Source organism: Podarcis pityusensis (assembly GCF_964106645.2).
Source record: "Podarcis pityusensis genome assembly, chromosome: 13".
In the NCBI taxonomy this organism is placed as follows: Eukaryota; Metazoa; Chordata; class Lepidosauria; order Squamata; family Lacertidae; genus Podarcis; species Podarcis pityusensis.
Genome location: NC_138038.1, coordinates 35,215,247 through 35,227,802, shown reverse-complemented (window position 1 = coordinate 35,227,802; position 12,556 = coordinate 35,215,247). Strand labels below are relative to the sequence as shown.

Genomic DNA, 12,556 nt, shown 5'->3' with positions numbered 1-12,556 from the left:
CATTCATTTTGATAGTACTAATCACCATTCATTTTGATAGTACTGATAATGACCACCACCATCAGCAGCAGCACAGAGCATGGTACAAAAGAAGGGATGTTAGAGAAAATTCAAAATTTAAATTTAAATGCAAAATTTAAACACCCAAGAGATGAGCTGTGGTTTTGAGCTCATTCAGCCTACGTGGTATAATTCACACACATCTTTCTCTCTGTTGGAACTTCCTTCTGCTTTCCATTTCCATAGAAATTAAATATGTTGTACAAATAATTAATTAAGGCTACACTCCCAAGTAGTCTGTGGGACTCTCTACTGAGTAAGCACTCACAGGATTAGGCAGCATGTTAAGAATGTATGTCATTTCTTTAATCGTTGCTAAAAACAAGTTTACTGGAAAATTAACTGTGGTCTGTTAACAAGCAGCTTTGCTGAATCATTTCAGGCTTAGAACTGCTTAGGCCATGTCTTAAGTGTTGCACAACAAATGACAGAACAATATAGGCTGCATTCACATGGCAGTTTATTCCATTTCCTCAACCTTTTCCTAATGGTTAATTTCCACATTATTGAGATTTCACATGACTGGTACTTGAATGGGGGCAGCAGGCTAACTTGGCGGTCTCAGGGCAGGCCACGTAGCAGCCACAACTCTGTCCTCCAACAGGACAACAGCTGGGGAGCTACCACTGTCTGCTTAATTCTACCTGGCAGAAGGGCTGACCCTGAGAATGAGGGGGCCCATTCGCACCATATATTTAAAGCAGCATCACTTTTAACAGCCATGGCTCCGCCCAAGGAATCTTAGGAACTGTCGTTTGTTAAGGGCACAGGATGTCATTAGGAGACTCCTATTTCCCTCACAGAGTTCCCTGGGAAGACAGGTTGACTATTAAACCACTCTGGAAACTGCTGCTCTGTGAAGTCTCCTAGAAGCTCTCAGCACCCGCAAAGTATAGTTCCTAGGATTCTTCGAGGGAAGCCATGACTGTTTAAAGTGGTATGATCTTGTTTTAGAAGATGGGGCCTAGGAGAGAAAGCGAGATCCATTGCTTGTGCTCCAAATAGATCCTCCTCTGAGGAACTGGCAGAGCTCGTCTGAGTAGTGTCAGAGCCGAGGTGGTTGGGTCTGTTCATGTCTGCATCTTACCTAGTTGCAAGCTATCGATGGATCAGGACGGGCAACGTGGGACATGAGAATGAAGAGATTCCTGATCCCCGCATATATATTTTTTCATGGTTATCATCACTGCTATTACTATTTTGAACTTAAAGTCAACACAATCAGAACAAAACTAAAATGGGGAAGCTGGTTTGGTGCGGGAGGGAAGGAGAAAAGGGGGAAAATCCTTTTCAGCTTATCAGAGAGGCCCTTAAAGTTTAACAAGCTCATCGTGGGGTTTACTCTTTGCATTGTATTGAAACACTTTTGCTACTGACCCTGAAATATTGAGGGGAAACCACTTCAAAGGTCTTCCATTTCTTCTGCAGATACTGCTGAGCATCAGTGGGTGCAATTAGTTAATTTTAGCAGCATACATACCCTACGTTCAAAGCTGTCCTGAAGCCCTAGCTTACCTGGCAGCAAGTCAGTATGCCAAGTCCCAAGGGTCAATCCACACAAACAAAGTCCAGGAAACGCAGTTCAGAGTCAATCCAAGTAGCCAAGTCTGAAGTCCAGCAGTCAGAATACACAGTCGAGCGTCAAACCCAAAGCACAGTTCAGTAGAGGTCCAGGCGTAATCCAATCCAAGGTTCATCAACATGGGCAGTTGAGCAGACACAGCATCTCAGCTCTGCTTTCCCTTTGTACTTTGCATTCTGGTTGAAGCATCTGGGTTTGATGAGGCAGGTGACCCTCACCTGTTCTGAGCTGGGCTGTGAGCCTTTGCCTGCCTCAGCCTCCTTGAGTGTCACTCCCACTGTTCCCTACGCCTCAGAACCCGCCATGTTTGTGGGGACAGGGGTCCCTCTCGCTCTGGTGATGGGTCCTGCTGATCTGGTTCCTGTGCATTGACCCCCATTCCCTCACCATCCTCCGTCACCCTGTAAGTACTTCCTTCCCCATCCCCTGCTTGCCCTGGTATGTCCTAGTCCCAGCTACATCCCTTGCCAGGATCCTCTTCTTCCTGACAGTCAACCAGCCAGCTCATGACAAAAGCACATTTAAATCACATTTTCCACCTACCCCGAAGAATCCTGGGAACTGTAGTTTGTTAAAGGAATTGTAGCTCTGTTGGGGGGATAAACTACAGTTTCCAGAGTGAACACAACTTTATAAGTGTATTAAGGGGCCAATGAACTCAGGCATTTGGGAAACTCTGGCTTAAGTACATGTCATTGAAACAGTCACTTTTAGCATTTCTCCCCGCCTATGCTTAAAAGAAATCTATATTGTAAACCCCTTGGGGCAGGGAGGGACCTGCCCTCTAGTACTCTGTAAAATGCCAGGACACACTAATGACTCATGGCACTATGTAAATTATCATCGTCATGGGCACCTCCAAACGGTCAATGTTTTGCAGGAGGAAGTCAAGCGCACACTAGAAAATTCAAGTTTGCATATTTAAAGCGCTCTGTTGCCCTAGCACAACAAAATCACTTTGAAAAAGAAACAGTTTTTTGTGGTTAAGAAATTGATGGGGAAATGCATTGAAAAGTGTGGAATGTCGAAGGGGCCTCCTATAGGCATCAGGAGGTGAGCAGTTTGCTGACGTATAACCTCCCTGCAAACAAATCAGAACAAATGCTCAGTAAAGACCTGACAGTGTCTGACCTCCGTGACAGCTTTGTGCAAGCAAATCAGGATGAATGCTCAATACACAGCTCATCTGAGGAGCCCCCCATCGCCATGTAATGATCAGCCCACTCTTTATTTTAGTTTACCTCCTCTTTCAGCTCACAGTAGAATCCGCTCCTCTCAGCAGCAAAGATTACTGAGATCCCCTTCACAATAGCATTTCTCTCTATATTTCCTGCAGCTTTTTGAGGTTTTGGGCAGCTTAACCCCACAGCTGTTGTTTTAAGTTCCTTAAACAATCGGGTTTTGTTTCGTTTTGCTCCTTTTGGCTTTCCTGAGGTGGTTACTTTTTCCCCCTGTCCGGCAAGCACTTTGAAGATCAAAACTGTATTTACTTTGGAGAAGGATAAAAGCACCGTCTCATTTGATTACACAATCTTTGGGCAAAAAGTATTATGTAAATCCAACTGTATTCCTGTTCCTTCCAGCTGGAAATGTCGCCCATACAGCAGTGCTGCTGAGCAACAGTTGTTCTAGAAAATGTGACATAAATCATATCAGAAAAAAGCCACTGTTAACTGTACTTCAGACAGATTGTTGTCCCCCACCTCCTGGGACCAGTGAGCCCATCTCTACACACTGACAGGTGTATTTTCATTTGAAGTATTACACTTAGACGAGTGGGGAATCTCAGGCTGCATGTGGACTTTTAGGCCTCTGTGTCTGGTCCTCAGATCTCTCATGAGCTCATACCCCGAAACCAGGGAGTGTTTATTGAGGAGAGATTTTACCATTGCCTTATTATCTTAATCCCGTGTTATCCTACATGAAGATCAAGTATCCAGAGCTTTGTGATGCAAAGTCAGGCTCATGCATTATGTATCCACCTGTTTTTTACCCACCAGCCACAGAAAACAACCATGTTATCACAAAACACAGCTGCATTTACCGGCTAAGTTCTAAGATCCTATGCTTTAAGACACTGCTGTGGTCCAAACCCTGGCTCTGAAGCATGGATCCTCGAGGTGGTGGTAAGAACTGAGAGAGTATTTACTCACATGGGCATGAGGAAGGGGATAACACAAAAGGAGACGGCACCAAGCAAAAACAAAGCCACACTCTCACCCACCTGTAAGCAAGTAATATTTTTAATTTTAAAGAAGCAGGTGCTTCTGTTGCCGGGTGCTGGAGGTTAACGTGGCAGGTATTGGAAGGCAGAGAATAATGAGGGGAAATCTTTTAAAACCTATACATAGGTAGTGTATCACACCTTCAAAACTGACCCAAATAGCAAAACACAGCAACGCAGATTGTGAGTGAGGGGACACTATGCTGCCTTTAAAGCGCATTCTAAACACATCCCCTCCCTCAAAGAATTCTGGGCATGGTAGTTTATTAATGGTTGCTGGGAATGGTAACTCTATGAGGGGTAAACTACAGTGCCCAAAATTCTTCGAGGGATGTGATTGGAATGTGCTTTTTAAAGTTAATTTGTGTTTGCAGCCCAAGGAACTTAACTTCTTATGTGGTGGTCCCGTAGAAAGGTGTTAAAATTTTGGAGGACGGTGTTTAGTTGAACAGAGCAAGCTACAAAGCAAAACCAATTAATGATGCCTGCTGAGGCACTGTTAAATATTTAGGATGAACAGAACAAGCTGCTTTCAAAAGACCATATTAAGTTTTATGAGTGCAGCCAGTTTGACTATTCCACGTTGCAGAACTGATAGAGACAGGTAAGGTGATATGAAAGCTTTGGCAAGTAGGCCTCACTGAAAATTTAACTCGTCAACTTTAAGTGGCGAGGTGCGAGGGGACAGGCAAAGGACACAGACTTCTTTGCTGTGGGGAAATATTTTATTTTCCATATAGATGTACTGAAGATACCACACCATCTGACAGAAATAAGTCTCCAGAGCTCAAATAAACATGAGGAAGCATCACATTTTGAATAGTTATCCTAACCCTAATCCGAGCTGGGCCATCCATGAGGCAAAGTGAGGCGACCACCTGGGGCAGCAGATCTGGCCTCCAAGAAATGCATCACCTGCTACTGCTGCCATGGTGGCAATTATAGTTGTGCCATGCTGCAAAGAAGAAGAGGAGGAGGAGGAGGAGTCTGGATTTGATATCCCGCTTTATCACTACCCGAAGGAGTCTCAAAGCGGCTAACAATCTCCTTTCCCTTCCTCCCCCACAACAAACACTCTGTGAGGTGAGTGAGTCTGAGAGGCTTCAGAGAAGTGTGACTGGCCCAAGGTCACCCAGCAGCTGCATGTGGAGCAGCGGAGACGCGAACCCGGTTCACCAGATTACAAGTCCACAGCTCTTAACCACTACACCACACTGGCTTATGGTCCAGATCTGCTGCCTCCTTGGCATCCATTCCATGCCACCTCTACAGTGGTCTCTTGGCAAACAGGAATCACTGCTGGTCTCCTCCCACCCTTGTTCCCAGTGCAGCTCTTTATTCCCCCCTGTTCCCAATGCAGATCTTCACTCACCCCTTCTTTCCTGCTGGAGGAAGCACCATTTTGTGGTTTGTCTCAGGAGCCAAAATATATTGGGCTGGCCCTAATCCTAATCCACACCACCGGCACCAACTCCAGAGGGCCCTGGGGGCTCGGGCACCCACAAAAAATTGTTGTGGGTGCTTGGCACCCTTACCGCCGGGCCCTGGACACGACTTCTGGGGTTTCCAAGCACTGCTGCAGCATGCAATGTAACATGACGTCATGACATCACAGCATGCATGCTGCTGGGCACCCATAAACTGGGGCCCAAGTCGGCACCCCTGATCCACGCACAAAGCAGGGATGGAGGGATACTTACACATGCAAAGGATCCTGGCTAGGGATCCACATAACAAGCAAAAATAGAAACAAGGTGAGGCTTGAGAAAAGATGTTTTTCCTGCAGTCTTACAAACTGCAATTCTGCAATTGCAATCCTCCTTTGCCATTGCGGCTGCCTTCTCCGAGTTGGCTTCTCTGCAATTGTTCCTTAGGACAGAGCTGCCTTTTAGAAGCACAGTCCTATCCCACAGAATCCAGAAACCCACAGGATTTTGAAAGCAACATTCTTCTTTGCCAAAATCCAGGCTTGCAGTGTATTTGTTCTTCTTCACATGCATGGGAACATTTGTGAATGTACCGTAGTTTCAAAGTGGGTAGAAGAGTCCAGGTTGCTTATCTGCTAGACCTAACCTGCTTCTTACCCCCTCTGTAAGGGGAATCCCTCTCGCACAAACAAACACGAATGTTTTGTTCTGGTTGCCAGGGAGCTGCAAAGGATGTATTGGCTTCACATCAAGCTTATTGATAGCGAAACTGTTTTTACCTTATTGGTAGTGAAACCAATTTATTTATTATACCAAGTTTTTTAAGAAACAGAAAGAACAGAAGTTTGCTACATGTTTTAAAAGCATTCTATATAAATAACAAATACATATATCTCCAACCAACATTAGCTTGCCAGAATGCCCAGTCCATAAATTGGCCCTAGTGCCTACTGCTTACTATGGTTCCCAGCTTACCAACATTGTGTTCAAAGGTACAAGATGCATTTTAATTGTGTCTGTGGTTTGTGTGGCATGGCCTCATGGGCCAAATTTTAATCCCTGCCAAGCGTAAACTAGCCAGCCTAAACTACAGGTTGCAATGTTAGAATCATAGAGTTGGAAGGGACCCCATGGGTCATCTAGTCCAACCCCCTGCAATGCAGAAACATGCACCCACACCTGGATCATACCTGTGACGGTGGCATTATCAGCACCATGCTCTAACCAACTGAGTTAACCAGCAAGGCATGGGCACAAGATGGGGGACACAATATCCAGATGGAGGAATGCGAAAAACTATGGAAGAGTGAGATAAAATTTACAGCATGTGTGGCGATTAAAGAAAATTATATGAAAATGATGTATAGGTGGTATCTAACTCCAGTCAAATTAGCAAAAATGTACAAAGCTAAAGAAAGCAAGTGTTGAAAATGTAAAACAGCAGAAGGGACATTTTTTCACATGTGGTGGGATTGTAAAAGAATTATTGGGAAATGATTTATAATGAAATGAAGATGTTTAAAATAACCTTTGTTTAAAAAAAACCAGAAGCTTTCCTAGTAGGTATTACAGGAGTGGACCTACCAAGATTACAAAAGAACTTATTTATGTATGCAACTACGGCCGCACAAATACTACTAGCACAACATTGGGAAGAAGATGGTGTCCCAGCCAAAGAAGATTGGCAAGTTAAATTATTGGAATATGCTGAAATGGCAAAATTGACAATGAAACTAAGAGGAAGAGACGACAATGAATTTAAAGAAGATTGGAAGGACTTTATTGCATATATATAGAAGCAATGTACACAAGTTAATACATTAGCAGGGTTCTAGGACTACTTGTAATTTTATTATGAATGGACAATAAGTAATTTTAATGGTTTTTAAATTTACAATGGACATGTGGAATGCTGATAAATAATGGAACCAAGGAAGGGACTAGGGGAAAGTCGATTTCTTCTATTTGGTTTTGAATTTGTATTGCTATTGTTTTATTTTTGCTATTTTTGGGAAACTAATAAAATATTTCAAAAAAAAAAAAAAAAGAGTTAACCAGCAAGTCCAGCCACATTCCCACTACGGATAGCCTTAAATACCTGGCTTGGAATACCTTTGTGTAGAAACCTGTCCAACCTGAACAGAGCTTAATGCCCACAAGGAACTTGCTCATTTCTTATCTGTTTCATTATGCGGGATGTTAATAACTGGATTTGGCATCCGCCGTCATTTTTCTTTTTAATTTTAAAGAAATGCAATTATTACATTATGTTCACAGAAAAAAGAAACAAACATATATGGCTACCGACTCCCCTATGACACAGGGAGGTAAAATGGGAAGAGAGGAACCATGCATTCCACCTTGAGCTCCTTGGAAGAAAGGTGGAATACAACTGTAATGAAAAAATATACTGTGTAATAAATAGATAAAATATGATATAAATAAATAATTTTTGGAAAAAGATGTTTTGTCTGTTTCCTATGCATTTGGACAACTCTTAAGATACAGTAATCCAATTTTGCATGATGGTTCCCGGGATGAAGAAGCAGCTTTCTGGAAATTAATCTCAAGTTTCTGGATATGTTTGGATACAACTCAACGTGATTTTGAATCAAGAAATCCCAGAGCAGTGTAACAGCATTAACATATGTGGGCAACTCTGGAAGGTGGTCTGGAACAGCAAGTATGGATCATTTCACTTGATTCTTAAAGCTCTGCACTACGTATCTGCTAGTGAACTAACAATTCAAGGTTTTGCTGTTAGCATATAAGGTAAAGGGACCCCTGACCATTAGGTCCAGTCGTGACCGACTCTGGGGTTGCAGCGCTCATCTCGCTTTACTGGCCGAGGGAGCCGGCGTATAACTTCCAGGTCATGTGGCCAGCATGACTAAGCCGCTTCTGGCGAACCAGAGCAGCGCACGGAAACGCCGTTTACCTTCCCACCGGAGTGGTACCTATTTATCTACTTGCACTTTGACGTGCTTTCGAACTGCTAGGTTGGCAGGAGCAGGGACCTGCATATAAAGCCCTAAATGACCTGGAACCCAAGGAGCTCTGTTTAGGGTAGAGGAAGTCCTACTTCTTGTCCCACCCAGGAGACAACATCCAACATCTAAGAGGACATTTACACAAAGCAGGTCATTCTTGGTGGTGCCCCCACCACCACACCACCTGTGGAACTCCCTCATTATTTGACTGCCCTCCATAGTAGAAACAGAATACCTACACTTCTATTTACTGCTTTTGGTTCATACTGAAAATAGCTTTTTTCAGGGCTGGTATTATGGCCATTGCTGCTGCTGAAGCTGATTATGATTTTAAAGTATGTTTTTATTACTGTGTGTTCTGTTGTTTTTTAATACCGCTAGCTGTCACGAGCTCCTAATCGGAGGAAGGGCAGAATGTCAAAACAATGAATCATCAGCTGGACACATCTGTGCAGCAGGAACAAAGTTTTTGTGCAACCGAACTTACAGAGTTTTCTGAGGAGCCATGCTGCTCCTTTGGAAGAAACAGATGAGAAAGGATGAAAATAAAGGGGAATCTTTTCCTTTCAATCTTCATAACCGTGTGTGCACGTAAAAACCAGCATATATGCGCGTGCACATATCTTCTCTTATTCTGCCATTCTTTGCAGCACATCAATTTACTTCTCTTTTCTTTCATGTTTTCTCCCTTCCTGTCTTCCTCCCCACCCCACCCCCGCGCCTTTTATCCCGATTTCCCCTTTTTTCTTGCCGTTTCCTCTTCCTTTACCGGAGAAAAAGGGCGGCACAGCACGTATACAAATGTTACAGGACTCCCATCAGGCCCTACCGGCATGATAAGAATTGTAGTCCACTCCCTGGACGTCACGGAGTGCTCCTTCCTCCTGCGGGTGTTCTTATGCCCAAACATTACCCAGGATGAACGTCGTACGGCATGTGCTCATTCCTCTGCCGTTGCCGCGTGACACGTGTGTGCGTGCAAGTGTGAAAGAGGCGCGGGGTTGCAGAGAGAGATCTTCCATCTTTCGCGGCCTCCATTGCGAAAAGAGCGCGGTTTCGAAAGCGGCAGTACCCGAGAGGCGGCGCCGAGGCGCTGGGCGGGGTCGGAAGGCTTTTTTGCCCGCCTCTGGACGCGGGGGGAGCTTGGCTGATGCAACGTGGCCACGCTTGCAAGGCTCCGAGCTCCCTCGCCTGTTCTCCAGGTGTCACGACGGAACGGACGCGTCCGGATCGTACCCCGAAGTGCTGGTAGGTCTGGGCAGGAGCGGCGAGGAAGGGGACCCTCCCGCTTGCAAGGAAGCGAGATTGGGGGCGGAATGAATTGGGTTAGGGGGATCAAACCCCAAGGCGAAGCATCGGGGGCTTCCCAGAAGGCAGGACAGGGAAGGGGGCGAAGGAGACATGGGGAGCGGATCGGGAACTCCCCGGGACAGAGAAGTGGGGGCGAGGGGAAAATCGACCCCCCCCTCTTCTCTGGGAGGGGGGTGGAGAAGCGTGGCGGCGGTTTGGAGGGGAGACGGCTTAAGGTGGGCAGGAGAAGGTCCGCCCAGCACCCATGTGGCGGGAATAGCAGCTGAACAACAGACGAAGCATTCCTTCGCTGATGAGCTTCTTCCTCCACCTCCCACCGCTGCGCATCACCTGTTGGGCTGCTGCCTGTCACGCAGCTGTCAGACGTGGCCGCTCGGTGCCATATATAGAACAAAACAAATAGAGAATTCTGCGCGCGGGGGGCGGGGCGGGGAGTTTGCAAGGTGGCCGGGGTATAAGGGGGGGGGCAGCTAGCTCCCAATCAATAAAAAATAAATAAAAATACATAGCTAACTGAGGTTCTGCCCTCCCAACAAAAATCCTGGCTAAGCCGATGCTGAAAGTGGCATTGAGTAGATGTGGCCAGAAGGAGCTGGCATGGGTGTGGAAAGGGTCCCTAGGCTCCAAAGGTAAACGGAGACAAGGATTAGCGATGTTTATACACATAGTGTGCATGTGATCTCGGGCTCCTGGGACACCTCCATGATCTTCAGTCCCAAAACTTGTGAATAATTTGGGCTGCAATGCCTGTAAATCACTTTTACCAAGTGCAGCAGTAAATTAACAGTTAAGAGTGTCATTCTGAGAGCTGGGAGAGACCAGGGTTCAAATCTTCACATTGGGTGACCTTGGGCCACTCTCCGTCTCTCGGGCTAACCTGCCTCCCAGGGTTGTTGTAAGGATGAAGTGTGAGGGAGGAGAACCATTTACACCACATTGAGCTCCTTGGAAGATAAAGGTGGTATAGAAATATAATTAGTAAATCATAAATATACAGGCAAATGTGTAAAGGGTTTCCACTTCATTATACAGTATATTAATCAGCTTTTTTAAAAAAGCATGCACATCCCTGATTAAATTAGGATTCGGATTTTACAACGAACTGACTGTTTTTGACACAAGAGTCGCTGTGAATTAGTAGTGAAAATGTCTTACTGGGAATACTGGATTCAAATCCCCAGTTGGCTACAAAGCTCACTGGCCGATCTTGGGCTAGTAGTACTTGCTCTCTCGCTCTCTCTCGGCCTAACCAACTTTGCAGGGCTGTTGTGCAAGGCAAGGATAACATGGGGATGTGCTCTGTGCACTGCTTGAGTGCCTTGGAAGAAAGGCCGGATAGGAATGTAACACACCAGTAAAAAGAAAATAAAAGTAGCAAGCTAATTACTGGAAGGAACTGCCACCTTCTCTCACACCCACAAGGTGGGCGTGCCTATTCTTTTGAGATGGTTGTCATGACTCACGCACAAGTTAACTGGAAAAATCAAAACAATGATACTGTAGTGGGGTTTTCCCTCAATACTGTTGCTTTTACCTATTGGAAAAAATTTAGTCACTTGTTATTATCTAAATTGACTAGAAGTGTATATCATTAACCAGCTCATAGAGTATTAGTCGAGGGGAAATGCTAAGAATATTACTATATGAGTTCTTCTGAGCATGTGCAGAGTGTCTGCCTTTCTGGCCAGTTAGGGTTCAGTGCTCGCTGCCACATAATGCGAGAGAATGGTGTGGGTGGCATAGGGCTTGTGTGAGGCAGGGAAGTCGTGTGTTTGCAGGTGCGTACCCAGGGATCTGGTGAGCATAAGCGCTCAGGAATTGTGTGAGTCAGGGGTCTTTTTGGGGGTTGCTGGGGGCAAACTAGATGTGGTTAAAAGCTGCTGCATGGGGCGCAATTTGGTCTTAGGCACAGGTAGCGTGTGTGTTATTGTTTTTCTCCGATGGAAATTCCCCCCCTATGGAAAATATGAACCTGACTTACCATGAGTCAGGCCGCTAAGGAGCAGCTCAGTGTTGCCTACATGAAGTGGCTGGGGGTTTCAGGCAGGGGTCTCTCCCAGCCCTATCTGAGGTGCCATGGACAGAACCCAGGGCCTTTTTTGAGGTGAAAGCATGTGCTCTGTCACAGCCCTTAGCCATAGGGGGAGATGGGTACACTATGGGTCCTTGTCACTCCCCGCTCCCCGAATGGTTTTGAAGAAGGGTGGGTTTAAGTTGTGTCTAAGTTTGGCTCTTGACTCTTGGCTCCGTGTGTTCTTGCATACGTATGAGAGCAGCGACGGCCTTCCCACAATGCACCACACAGCCGCATGTGTGGTTTGGGGTTAAGGGTGGAGAAGCTCCAGTCCCCAGGGAGTGGAAGGTGTGCCCAGGATGGGAACGAGAAGATGGGAAAGAGCTTTCCCTGGCACTGGAGAGAATTTGGCCCAGAGGCCCCTTGGCTGGAGGGTGGGTGTGTTCTGATTTCCCATAGATGTGGGAGCCGTTAGAAGCTGCCCCTGAACAGAAGTCATATGGAGTTCTAAGGTAAAATTGGTTTTCAAGGGGACTCCTATATTTAGCTGAATCAATCACTTCCATTATGTGTGTATGCAGGATTCTTCTTGCTGGCATCCATCTGTCTCGGGAGACAATGAGACCTATGGTGGGGAGGTCAAGCTGCTGGAAGGCCAATGCAGGAGATACATGTTTTGTTGCAGCTGGGGCAGGAGACGCCGCCCAGTTGTGCTACTGCAGATGCACCATGTCATTTCTTCTCTGTGCTCCTCCCAGCGGTTGTTTCTCCTAAGGTCACTGCTGTGGATACACAGACCTGACCGTTTGCCTCCAGGCATTGCTGTCATCTGTAAGGGATTCCGAACTGAGCTGATGGCCTGATTCAGACAATTATCTAAGGTTTCGCAAACCATGGTTTCTGCAGCTGAGAGTGTGAGCCAAGTGCTCCTCCCTTTTCTCCCGTTTT

The 12,556-nt window shown here is 45.8% G+C and overlaps 1 protein-coding gene and 1 long non-coding RNA gene across 4 annotated transcripts in view; one reads left to right on the top strand and one right to left on the bottom strand.

Moving 5' to 3' along the window:
* Positions 1–7,050: 7,050 nt before the first annotated feature.
* Positions 7,051–9,218, bottom strand: LOC308460230. The gene is made up of 2 exons (XR_013978508.1): positions 9,113–9,218; positions 7,051–7,309 (listed from the first exon to the last, which is right to left on the bottom strand). It is a non-coding gene; the product is annotated as an uncharacterized lncRNA (long non-coding RNA).
* A 194-nt stretch (positions 9,219–9,412) lies between these two features.
* SLC6A16 (solute carrier family 6 member 16) overlaps positions 9,413–12,556 on the top strand; it is a 28,709-nt gene continuing 25,565 nt past the window's right edge. For 2 of the 3 annotated variants that reach the window (XM_080976177.1, XM_080976178.1), the window contains exon 1: positions 9,413–9,531. The gene's annotated coding sequence lies outside the window, so the exon portion shown is untranslated. Of the gene's footprint in view, positions 9,532–11,930; positions 12,121–12,556 lie in introns of those variants that run through there. The other variant, XM_080976180.1, reaches the window with a different exon arrangement.